Here is a 13,103-nt window from a genome sequence, read left to right on the forward strand (position 1 = left end):
TATGGAAGGATTTGTGTTTATAATATTGTTGGGTACAAAGAGATTGATATAAACGACGCTGCTCGGCTTTGTTAGAAATAAAATTACTTATGGATGTTTCAATTAATTAAAGCTTAATTATTTGACATTATTTTTAAACGAACAGACACACCAAAAAATTGATCAAGGTATAGGAAGTTCCCATCAATTTATATCAAAGTGTAAGACAAAGATACGACGTAGATGAGCAAGTAGGGACAGACTACCAATTGTCAGACGTAACCTGTAATCAAATAACGAGAGCTATAACTTCTGAAGTTTTAACAAGTCTAACGAGTTGAACGCATGTTTCGATTAAAAGTTACTTAACTTAATAAGAAAATATAAAATTTCTCGGAAACAATATCATGTAAATTGCTCAAATAACTTTTAATTCATTCCTTCGGGAAATAGAAACTTTTCTTTATCCCTTGCAGTAATTCAACTACTTCTCCATGCCACTAGAAAGTTTAACGAATGGCCCAGTACTACTAACGCAGTGTTATCAATCAACTTTTAATAAGCAACTTTCGTAATCGTATGTGAAAATTGAAACTATGATATAATTTTTTATATTATATCTTAATCATTATTGAGCCTTAAAGGCTATGTAAATTTTCTTTTAGCATTATCGTCCCATTGTAAGACTATAGCGATGTTATTTGTAATTATCCCAAATAATACCACTCTTTACTATTTCGTTTAATACCGAATAATAACGAAACACTTGTATTTGTTGATTTTATTGGTTTTCACGATTAAAAAACTGCACTGAAGTGAAATTTCGTTCATGATAGCATAAACGTGATTTCCTTTAACAGCAGCCTTTAAAAGTTAATATTAATTACCTATAAATACGTTAACAAATAGATCGACGGTATAATATTTTGATAATGACAATTTATTAATAATAATTAAGAAATAATATAGACACAAGACTATGTAATAACATATTTCCAATAATTACTTTTTTCAAACTTGTTTTTCGTTAACTAATTGTATCTTTTCCTTTTTTTTTTAATCATTACGATGAACCATTAACGATCAATGTATAATTTCAGTTAAAAAAGTGAAGATGACCTTAAAATCTCCGAAACTGCTCCAGATGTGAAAATATTATTACTGCCATATTAATTCCCTCTATACTGAACAACTTTTATTAATATACAACTTTTATCTCGAAAAACAACGTAGATATTCAAGTGTCGATTCTTATTCTATCACCCTGTATGTCTCTTTTCGTGAAAAGTTATACGCATCGCTCTCGTATACGGCTGCGTTCCCTCTGATGGACACGCGTGTTTAAGGGGATGGTATTACAGCCGTCGTTTTCCTGTTCGACCAAAATTAGCATAGAGGATTAGCGCGTCTGTGGCTTAAAGTCGACACGCATGGTTGCACGCCGATAAGAGTTTATTAACGCCGGCTGTGTTTATCTTGCAATTTTGACCGGCCCGAAACCCTATATCCTACCCTCGACTTTCTCTCACCAGATTTAGGGTAAGCTGATTCAGTATCCCGTGTTAGAAACGATTATAAAAATCAAATTTATTAAAGGCGATGGACTATTTCGATCAACAATTTCTTTGATAGTGGATAAAGAATAATAGGTAGAAAGTTGACAGCAATGAAAATTGAATTCCATAAAGATCATTTTGACTTGTTTCTACCTGCATAAAAATGGATCAACTATTCGTGTTCATTTATAACATGCATTAGTGATCTATTTCGTGCATTTTTTTTTTTAGCCATACGTAAACGTTCGATGTAGTATGAAATCGGGCGATATTGTAGGTCTAACAAAAAGTTCGAGTATTATTCTCTTCATATTTCCTATTTTCCTTTTTTCTAGCTTTTTAATAAAACTCTAAATATACCGGCCATTAAAATCTTTTACGGAAATAGAACTGCACAATATTTCGAAATTTTCAACAAAGTCATATTAAATGAAATATACTAAATTAAATAATTTCTTTAGGAAACTAATCGAATAAATTGCTTTATAAATAAAAGCAGAAAGAGCGATGTCATACAGCATAAGCAAAATTACGTTTTTTTTTCATTCTATTCCACTTTGTAATGTTTTAACAGAGAATCGCTATTCCTTTTACTGAATTAATAATATCAAAGAGCCGCGAATGCATTACTTTTGCTGTGAAGTATTAAACGCGGGTGCGTGCGTCCTTCGTGGTGGCATGCAATACTTATAACTATGAAAGAGAAAGGGGCAAATCCTTTCGTCTGAAATGTGTGACCGCGCAACCAGCTACCTCGCCTTTACTCCATGAATTTATTTTTTAGACCTCGTGAGGTTTGTTCATGTCCGACACTGTGAAGCTTTTGTCGTGCCACAACTTCTGCGATTTGCAAATTTCAAGCAGTCACAGGAACCATCCTCTTTTCTACGGAAAATATTGGCGAGTTCCGTATAGCGAGCTGACGTCGAGGAATAGTTTTATAATTTCAAGTAATTTTTGAATTTTTGTTACAAATACTCAACGCATAAATATAAGACATTCTGTATATCTTTATATTCACACGAATATGAACATCACGGAAGGAAAACACGATGAGTATATCTTTGTTGATTCTCTGAATTTAATGTAATCGTATGATTAAACAAGAGGAGAATTTTTATTTAATATAATTAGAAATGAAAACAATCCGTTGGATTCAAAAATGCAAATCTTTTACAAATAGATGGAAGATTGACAAAATTTTGTATTATATTTATTCAGAAAGTTCCCCATTTTGTCTTTCATTACGAATGACAGTATCCATTCCTCTTTTTGATATGCTTTTAACCGTTTCCAAATGCTTCATTTTTATTGCGTTTGAATGACGACGGAAAATCTGCACGGTTCTCATTTTCCAAAAAACTAAACACAAAATCTGGGTAGACCTCCTCATTGTTGCTTCAGCCAAGTCTCTCGATCATTACGGTGTTTTTTCATTTGGAAACAGAAGCTTGCTAGTTTAATGTCAGTTAGCTGTTCGCGTCGTGTAATTTCTGTGCCATTTTAATATTTAAAAATCACCGTGATTATAAGAGAAACGACGAACTAGTAGAAATTTTCGCTTCAAATTAAAAAATTCAGCTTACAGATTTTTCTTCGTAATGTATAACATTTATACACAAATATATATTATATATAAATGTATATTTATAGTAAAAGTTTAATGCTGGTGATGGCAAACTGTTGTTACACAATTTATAATGCCGAAAAGGATGGACCATGCTTTTTACAAAATGTTCCAAATTTTAATATTTAAAATTGTTCCACCGTTAAAACTATCGATAACCGCTACATGGAACTTGTACTAAGTCAAAATGGAAGATAAGTATATACGTGTATGAAAAAATATATAATGCAAGGGGAAAATAAATCTTTATCGACGCATATATTTTGCAAAAGATCATTTAAATCCTCCAAAATGTATAGAATAAAAAACAAAGCATAGAATTTACAGGGATGCACGATTATGGAAGCTTTATTTGCGTTTTTTTTTTTTTTCAAAAAATAATCTTCTTGATCCTCGTTCATACCATTCTAGAAAATGATAACCAATCTTCGTATTTTATAAAATTAATATCTATTCATTTTTACGGACACGCTACATATTTTAGTTCGCAGGTGTTGCTCGTTCCTGCAGTTACAAACTTATGTATGTATATACATATATGGCTGAAATAAGTAATATGCCATTTATTTTCTGGGTGTGACGTCACCCACCCAAGTGACCTCCGCTTCTTTTCAGGCATTCGCATCTGCTATGCGCTTTATGCATGAGATGCAGTATATTTTTAGGAATATTACAAATTTCTAAGTTCTTCTACGTCAAGTGAGCAAGTTATACTTTATAATTTCATAGTTTTCCCCTTTGTTTTTATAAAACCGAGAATCTATCATCGAAAACACGATTTCACAAGCTTTAGATTCCAGAAATATTTCACGTTCGCGTTAAATCTTCGTATCATCGATTAGCCGTTCTTTCGTTAAAAGTATCATTACCATAAGCATCATCGTTTTTCACTTCCATTTTTCACAGAATATAAATCATCCAGCCATGAGACCAGCTGCCGTGCAATTGCATCGCGCAGCCTAGAAACGGCGTCATTTTTTATCGTTCGAAAATTTTAATTTTCTTTTCGGACTCTCATTACTGGCGGGACGCGCGTGGTCGTGATTCTTTTGCAGCGGCGCCAATATCGCGAAATTTATAAGACAGTGTGCCGCTACCATATTGCGGGGCCACACTGTGCGACGTAACTGCTTGCTTAAATACCGACCAAACGCATACATACGTCTGGCGGATACAACGAGTCAGAGCGCGGCCAACTTCCGGTCCTTTGGCACGATACGACGATTCGAAAGCTCGTTCGAATCGCCCGCCGTAATCGTATATCTCTTACCGTGCCAGGCCGCCACTTCCACTCTTGGATAATTATGGCACACCCCATGAAACAGGCTTTCGTTGTCAAGGAAAGAATATATTAAATATAATATATTCCTTTGTTGTTTATAGCGCTGTTTCTTTCGCACGGCGATTACTCTACCGTCTCGAATTTAGAAGTACAGTACCGCGCAAAAGTATATGAATGTTTGATTAATTTTCACAGAAGATAATCTACTTGCAAGATTACAAACAGGAGGATTCAAGACGGTTTTATTCTCCATTAGCGTCGTCGTGAAATATCATTACATTAAATTTAGCTCGATAACATTCGATACAAATATTTTTACGTATCTTTAAAAGTTAATATCCTATAAAAAAAATAGCATAATCATGACAGTCGAGCGGAATTATAGTACTAGTGAAATTTCCAAATGTTTCCTATAACGCGGTTAATGTATTCATAAAAGATGTCCGCAAACGTTGGGATACTTTTGTGCGATCCTGTCTTGTAATTTGTAAATCCTGTACACAAGTTTCGTTACAAGATATTTACTACAGTTTCAGAATATAGTATCGGTCACAGGAACGCGGATTTTCGATGATTATAGTTATAAGCGAGACGTAATAGAGTAGATGGTGACATTTACGACAGGATGCGAAACCATAGATTACTGCGAGGTGGTTCGAACAAAAGCATGGTTCGCGATAGCATACTGAAATTTAATAACCACCAAGCACCGACTTGAATCCGTTTAGAATTTAATACTAATTTAAAAGAGATTAGTTCCGTATCCGGCTCTAGACAAGGATCACTGCTCTCTCAGCCGACCCCCTGCTTTCGTCCTGGGGTGAATTTCAGGGGCCAGCAACCGGGCACAGAAGCCGTGTTCCCATGGGGGAAGCGGCTTAATTAATTGAGCTTAATTTAAATTTAATTTAATTTTCCTCACGCCCTCGTCTGGTCTCTTTCGTTCTGCACATAGACACGCGTGTCTTTTCTCGTCTTTGAAAATCTTTTGAACGAATAGAAGCATTATCGTACATAGAAAATTATAGGCATCAATATCGATGAACATTTATAGAGAAAACATTGATTTTGTAAAATTTGTACAATCGCGTAATTTTATCTTTTTAGTTCGTCATTTTGTTGTTTGTTTGTTGCTATTCTTCGAATTTACGTCTCACAAAATCGTGAAACAGTTATTTTAAAATTAATGCTTTTGAGATACACGACCAGTAAAATTGATTTCCTCAGAGCGTGCTTGTTGTTTGTTTGTTTGTTTGTTTTCCTCTTCTCTCGAACATTTAAGATAGCATCCATTATATATGATATTAGAAAGAAAAAAGATCTGCTTCATTTTTATTATAAATGTAGCTGGAATTATTTATCCAAGAACCGTCTCTTGCAGTTTGTCATCTATAATTCTATCGTATTATTCTTCTAGACAGCGATTTACAGAAAATTTAAACTTTCCAGCATCCGAGAACAATAAAATCCCTTCCTGCAACTGCAATTACTCTTCCTTAAGTTTCAGAATGTAATTGCTTGCTGGTGAAGTTCGAGGAAAGAGGCTGTGCAATAAGGATTGTAAACATTTAAATTCCAACTATTCCGAATCCAGTATCGATAAATTTTGATGATCGTGGATTTCCACGATTGAAATATTACCGAGAAATTGTTGGGAAAAATATCGGTTACGGATAAAACTATCGGAATTCTATGGACAAACTTTTTTTAAATATTACGCCTGTCCGCAACGATGGTCTAACACGAGAAGTCAGATCGTGTTAAAAATTATCGTTAGAACGCGAATGTTCGTGCATTTATGGAAAATTTAAACACGTAGAAATGCAGAGAACAAATCACACGCATGATACTACGTTAGAATATATAAAACATCTAAATTACGATCGTTATGATATTTAACGAATGAAATAAATTTTTGTTTAAATTCCATTCTTTAATTGTAATTATAGAACCATAAATTTGCAGAATTAATCGTAGTCTAACAATCATTCGACACAGAAAAATTGTTTTCTACGAACAAATTGCCGCTATAAAGCTTCACAATACATTTCACTGCTCGATTTTATGTTTCGAAACATCGAAGGTGGGCCAAAGGAAAGTTTGAAGCGCGTCTAACCTCGAATGATTTACTTGGGATGTAAATCATTTCTCGCGAAGGCTGTGTCGAGGTGTGCTACGTCCCCGCGTGAATTTCCAGAAACGATTCGTATCTCGTTCGTTCCACTTAGCTCGTTGGGATATCGAAGACCCTCTCGAAAGAACTTTTTCCTCGTTTTTCCCGGCTCCACTCAGGCTCCTCCCATTTTCCACGCGGAGGAATTCATCTCGTGGAAAACTTTCAGTTTTGTTCTTCCCTCTTGCGCGCGTTCCTCCGTGTGATTGCTCGTCCGCGGAAAAGAAGGAAGCGGAGAACCGATGCCAAGGAAAACTTTGAATATTTACAGATAGGGCGCGTTCCGACGTTCAAGGGGGCAACCTTTAAAATTTATTAGCGAATATCGATGAAATTCCAGCACGTTTTAAGGTGAGGGAGGAACGAGAAAGAGCGAGAGAGCGAATGTTCGAGGTGAGCGCGTGCGGCTAGAAAAATCTCACTGAGGACTATTTTTTTGCGAAAGAAACGCTGGAACCGGATAACGGAAGTTTAAATTAAATTTCGAAAGGAGAAACGTAAGTAAATTATCGTAGGTTTTCTTACGTGAATTAGGAAACTCAAGTAAAAACATGAATTCTCTATAATATTACTATTTATCAAACAATTGCTCAAATGAGAAATAGAATTGGTTACTAAATTATTTCCCTAGAAATTGCTTTGGACGATTAATGGACTTGAACGAATGCGAAAGTAAAAGAATAAAATTGAAAACGATTTATCGAATTCCTGCAATAAGAAACGTACGATCGATAGAAAAAGATATTAACAATTCCATATTCTACTTTTACAAACTACGTTTTCTCGAAAATTATAAGCATTTATTTCAGGAAAGTTAGGTTTAAGGAAATTGAGTCGAGAATCCTAAAGAGTCACTCGAGAGGTAGAAAATTCCAAGTTAAATTTCCTAGAACGCAAAGAGGGAAGATTCTTTAGTTTCTTATGCAGATTGTGTACAATTTATACAGAACGGTTTTGTAATTCTAACGAACACAAACATGGAATTAATTCTTTCATGCAGCAGCCTGGTCGTTTCCTCTCGTGGTTAGAAACAGACACATTGTCCTTTTAATATGCGACGGAATAAAACATCATTCGGTTAGGCGAACTTCCTCACATTTTTTCGCGTCGACTTTTACACACAGAACCCTGAATATTCATCAGTAAAGTACGATGAGAAAGTTCAATCTGCAAGAAGTGGACGACCGACTTCGTTAGGGTGTTCTCTCTTTCAGTTCAAAGTTTCGGTCTGGACCGGAGCTTCGGATAAACTTTGATAAGGTAACATTGTTACCCGTACCCCTGACAAACGAATAGCTTTTTACTTTGTCAGAGAACATACCCGATATCGCTTCGAGGTAGATAGATCGGATACAAAATTAGGAATGTTGTGCGTAAGATGAAAACTTTCGATAATTTCATTCGACTAAAGATAAGTTTGTACTTCGCGATGAATGTAAAAATATGGCGAAGAAACATTAATAACAAGCTGATTGGTTATTCGACTACTGAGATTGCTTGGTCAAATGTTGTGTTCGTTCGGGGTTGGTTAGAGTTTACACGTAGTTATTATTAATATTAATAAAAGACCACTCACAACTGTGGGAAATAAATAGAATAGACCGATTGCTAAGAACTAAAAATGATAAAATAAACTATCGATGACGAGAACCAAGTTCTTGGAGATGACAAGTAACGACAAAACGATGAGTAACAACTAAGGATTACAACTAACTATTAGGTTCTTGCTAAGCGCGATCAACTCGCAGTCGACCCCTCCCACTAATAAAAGGATAAAGGAGCTGGGCTCTGGTGGACGACGGCTCGACAATGATCCCTACAGGACAAGTCTGGATATTACAAAATATCGAAAACCGTTAGGCTCGGTACCAAGGATCTAGATTTCAGAAGGTCCTTTGGGATATGACTTTATGATAGTTCGCTAGCATGGAACCGAACAACGACTGACCTGTAACCAACGAATTTTCACTAAGTGCCGCATGTGGGTTGTAGACCGGCTCGCTAAGGAAATTTGTCGATTGACGAATTAAAAATACACGACGCTTCGCTGTATGATAAAGTTGTCCCATTGTATTTCAATCATTGCACGATCGGTCGTGGTTTCTCCAGCAGCCGAATTATAACGTAACAACCTGTGCGCTCGATAACCGAATTACACGTGCCTGCGTGCATCGAACCGAAATTAATTCGGTTATAGCCATGACGCGACGTCGAGGAGAAAGAAAGAGAGTAAAAGCGCGTTGGAATTGGCCGTAAGAAAAAGGAAGAAGGACGATAGCGGAGGGGAAAAGAAGAAAGATTCTCCCCTTATCCGGGGCGCTGTTCGTTGTTTGTAACGGGCGACTGGCATCAAAATGGGAAAAGAGGTGGAAGGAAGTGTCGCTGATGGGGTAGCTAATGAAGAACAGCCAGGATAATGTCGTTATAATAAGTAGTTGCGCCGTAGATGGTATGGTAGTGTTTTATAAGTCAAATGGTCCGCACGCTTAAGGATTTTAAATGTCCTTACAGACGTTAAGTGACTCGGAGTGGAAGTCAGATAGCGCTTTATTGTCATCAGCCAACCGTGCTCTTCTTTACACCAACATCGTTTTCCTCTGCCTCTGCTAGACCATAGCCACTTATTCTTTTGTCGTCCGTACACGTCGCGTCCTCTTTTCATCTTTCTTTACTCGAACCAAGATAGATCCTCGAATCGCAAGTTTCCTAGTAGAGTCGCCGATTAAACAAACGTAGCATTTCCAGGTTTTCATGATAATAATCGTTATTTTGTACAACTAAAAAAACTGCAACATATCTTTTCATTTCATCAATTTATTATTATCAAGAATACAACGCAAGTTCTATTTATATCCAATATTTGATTATCCAATTCTGTAAATATTATATTTATAATAATAATAATACTGATATAAATTATATTATTATAATATTATTATCTTAACATTATACCTATAATAATATAAATGATAGTCAGCATCGATTGATTAGCATTTAAAAAAATTATTTAATTATTTTTCTAGAAAGATAAAAAATTTCTCATTTCTCAGAAAAATACAAAGCCTATGTGCCTTGCTACTCATTAAGTAAGCGACACGTTTCGTTTAATAAAACCGGAGTAATAACGACAGTAATGACTAGAGTGTGAAAGAATAGTCGAGAGTCGCTTGCAACGGAAATTCTTTGGATGAATATGCATGCGTCGAGTGTGTGTGACTATGGAAACGCTGTTGGGAACGGTACGCTCTCTCGTTGCATTCTAACCCGATGATTTGTTTCTGCGTTTTGCGATGAAAAATTTCCAAAGCCTATAACCTCCTTCTCGTAAATTCTCCCCCACTTTCCCAAAGAAAGAAGAACAATCATTCGGAATATTTGCGTTCCTGTAGATTTTTTGTCTGCTCGCGATAGCTTTATGATTTTAAGCCTGTAGATTTTTTGGAGTATGTCGTTTATGATAACGTGGAAATCCATCCGGCTGTTCGTCCAACAATATACGGAATATACGATGTCTGACTTATTTCGGTTTGTTTCCACTGCGTACGCTATTCATCCGAATGAAAAGTTACTTGCTTAAAATTTTACTGTATATTCTGTATGTTTTATTGTATTTCACTGTATGTTTACAGTGGCAGGACCGAAAATTTGTATTTTATTTAAGAATAATAGAAATAAAATACAAAGAAATAAAAATATAAAGAAAGAAAATCGTTTTAATAGCAAGGAAATTGTGTAAAGTCTGTATATACGAAGAATCACGATATTTGAACACTTATCATAGAGAACTTTATATCGTAATTTGATAACTGATAATTTGATAACTGTAATTCGATCGATTGAAAACAATCCCGTATACGCGAAAGATTAATTCTCCCATGTCGAGGAACGCTTTACCTTATTTCGTGTTATTTACTTTTCCGTTCTGTTTTCCAATTGCATTCGAAAGGAACGGTGTGCCAAGCCAGTTTAGTTATCAGCCGCAAAAGAATGCACTTGGGAAATTGAGCTAGTCTATTCCTCATTTAACGTCGCACGGAATGCGGCTTGTGAGCAATACGCGAAACGTCATTCTCTATAGCAATCGGTAAATTTAATACTTCTATGCAAGGAGGTGAAATAGTCGGTCAAGGTGTTACGCTATTCTTGAAAGCTTCGGCTATTTGCCGGGCTGGTAATCTTCTGGGAAAAATTCTCCATGCGACGCGCGATCAGAAAATGCGGCACAACGATCAGCGATTGTGAGTTCACGTGTGCCCCGATCAATCGTTCTCAGGGCCGTGGGAAAGCAACTTTTCCCGTCATACGGCAGAAGAAAAATTGTCCGACCGTTCCGCAGCCCGATTTAAGCAACCGAGACCTTTTAAAGCGACCTTCCACGTTTGTTTGAAATTTTTATTCACTTTCGTAATCCGGTCATTCATGGTCAGAGACATTGAGCTCGACGGTAATTCCTTACCATTATAGTGAATCATTTTTTATATGTTGGATGATGTATGACGTTTTATATATATTGGAAAATTATATCGTATTAATTCTAGAATTTCGTGAATTTTATACTACCTAGAAATTGACCATTACTTTAATCATACACTCCTATTTGTACGTAAAATTATTATTTAAGGATATCTACGGTCGTTATTTTCTCGATTAATCGAAATCATCTTAACAAAGCAATTATTCATGTAAGATTATGGTTTAAAATACATACGATACATGATATATAAGTAATACGTAAATACAAGAAGAATACAATAACAATTGTTAATCTCACCCTTTCTCCTACTTTTTGTCTTTAGCCGTAAACTTAGCGTAATAATAATTTATCAAATTACACCATCTACATCGAATCTTTCCTATTCAATTTCTCGATCCTTTCATTTACATTTATCCATCATTAATGAACCAAAAAAATTAAATGTCACACGAACATCGCAACAATCGATAATTCTCGATTATTCAGTTAAACAACCAACGAGACTAACTGGTATAGTTGGATAACGGGTTCTTTCTAGACGCAAGACAGCTCGCTTTTGAACGCTTCAAAACGATACGTATACGTAACATAATAGAAAACAGAAGGAAGCGACGAGTTGCAGCAACTGAAGCGAACAGAGGGGAGTTGAAGGTAGGAAGCGGCCATCCAGTTTCTCTACTCCCTCTTCGTCATTCCATGGGTTGCCAGAGACAGCCGCAGAAACTTGAGAATTTATGGCCCTGTGGCTTGCGGATTTTCGTTTTCTACCGAATACCGCACGATCGTTGTTGGAAATTCCGCGCCTTCGTACGACGACACCAATGGAGACTCAATTAATATTTATGGAGATGCCTCGATTTCGTCCCTCTCGCTATTCCTTTGGTTCATACGACGTCGGTTAAGCTTCGCGGGACAAAAAGGAATATCGTTTTTCCGATCAGCTGCACGTTTAACATCGATTTCAACCGAGATCTTTACGGAACTGGCCCTTCAACTGATAAAAGAAGATCACGAGGCTCCGATTTGGATGAAACTCTGGAAGTTCGAAGAACGGCCAAACCATCAGATTTCTTTTTTTTTTTTAGCTACAATAACCCAAATTTAATAATTTAAAATAAGTGGAAATATTTGAAACATACCTTGTTAGAGAATTTTCACACTTTGTATATTCCATAAACTTGTGACGCAGTAAAATTCTGCGATTTTCTATTGAATTTATGGTACAACGTTTAGTTTATTATAATTATTATGGAGAAGTAGATTTGTTTATATTTTTACATTTTGATAACACTTCAATGGTTTCTCATGCACCAATGAAGATACATTAAATCGAGAAAAATATCTGTTGAAGCGAAAACAGAGAAATTTTGAATTCTTGAAGCCAGCAGATCTGAATATGTGCTATACAATTTCAACTTACATAATAAGGGTTAATTGGAAGGCTGAGAAGCATAGAAATGTAAGTCAATGCAGTATTGGTTTCCACGAAAGAGTATTCTACGTTTATTGTTATGAAAATTCCATTGTATTTGATCAGATAATAAAAACGTATCGCTACAAAGAACAAAGTTATATCATGATTATTATAATTATGAACTTAAGAAGATCAAACTGTTTTAGAAGTCGAAGCACGTGGCTAAATCCAAATTCTTAATATCTCGATTTACTCCACGCTGCCTTTGATTTCAACGAATTCTTAATTTTCAGATTTTGAAACGAACGTTTATGATAGTACTTCGTTTCGTATCATATCTCCTCTTTCTTAAGCATCTCGCGTCTAGACAAGGAAGAGTTATTTATGGTCTAAGTAATATTTATGCTGCCCTTCTTCGATAGTAGAGCATAAGTTCATCATGACCCCTGCCGTAAAAGAAGCGAAAGTTTACACGGAGATGAGCATAGTTTGTTCAACTATGTTTTGATGAGATCCTCGTCGAGGATACTCCAAATCCGGTTAAGTCGCGCTTTCGCCGTCTATTTTCGCTCATCTTTGCACGGCTCTCCGCTATTTT

This window comes from Bombus vancouverensis, chromosome 14 (assembly GCF_051014615.1).
Source record: "Bombus vancouverensis nearcticus chromosome 14, iyBomVanc1_principal, whole genome shotgun sequence".
Classification (NCBI taxonomy): domain Eukaryota; kingdom Metazoa; phylum Arthropoda; class Insecta; order Hymenoptera; family Apidae; genus Bombus; species Bombus vancouverensis.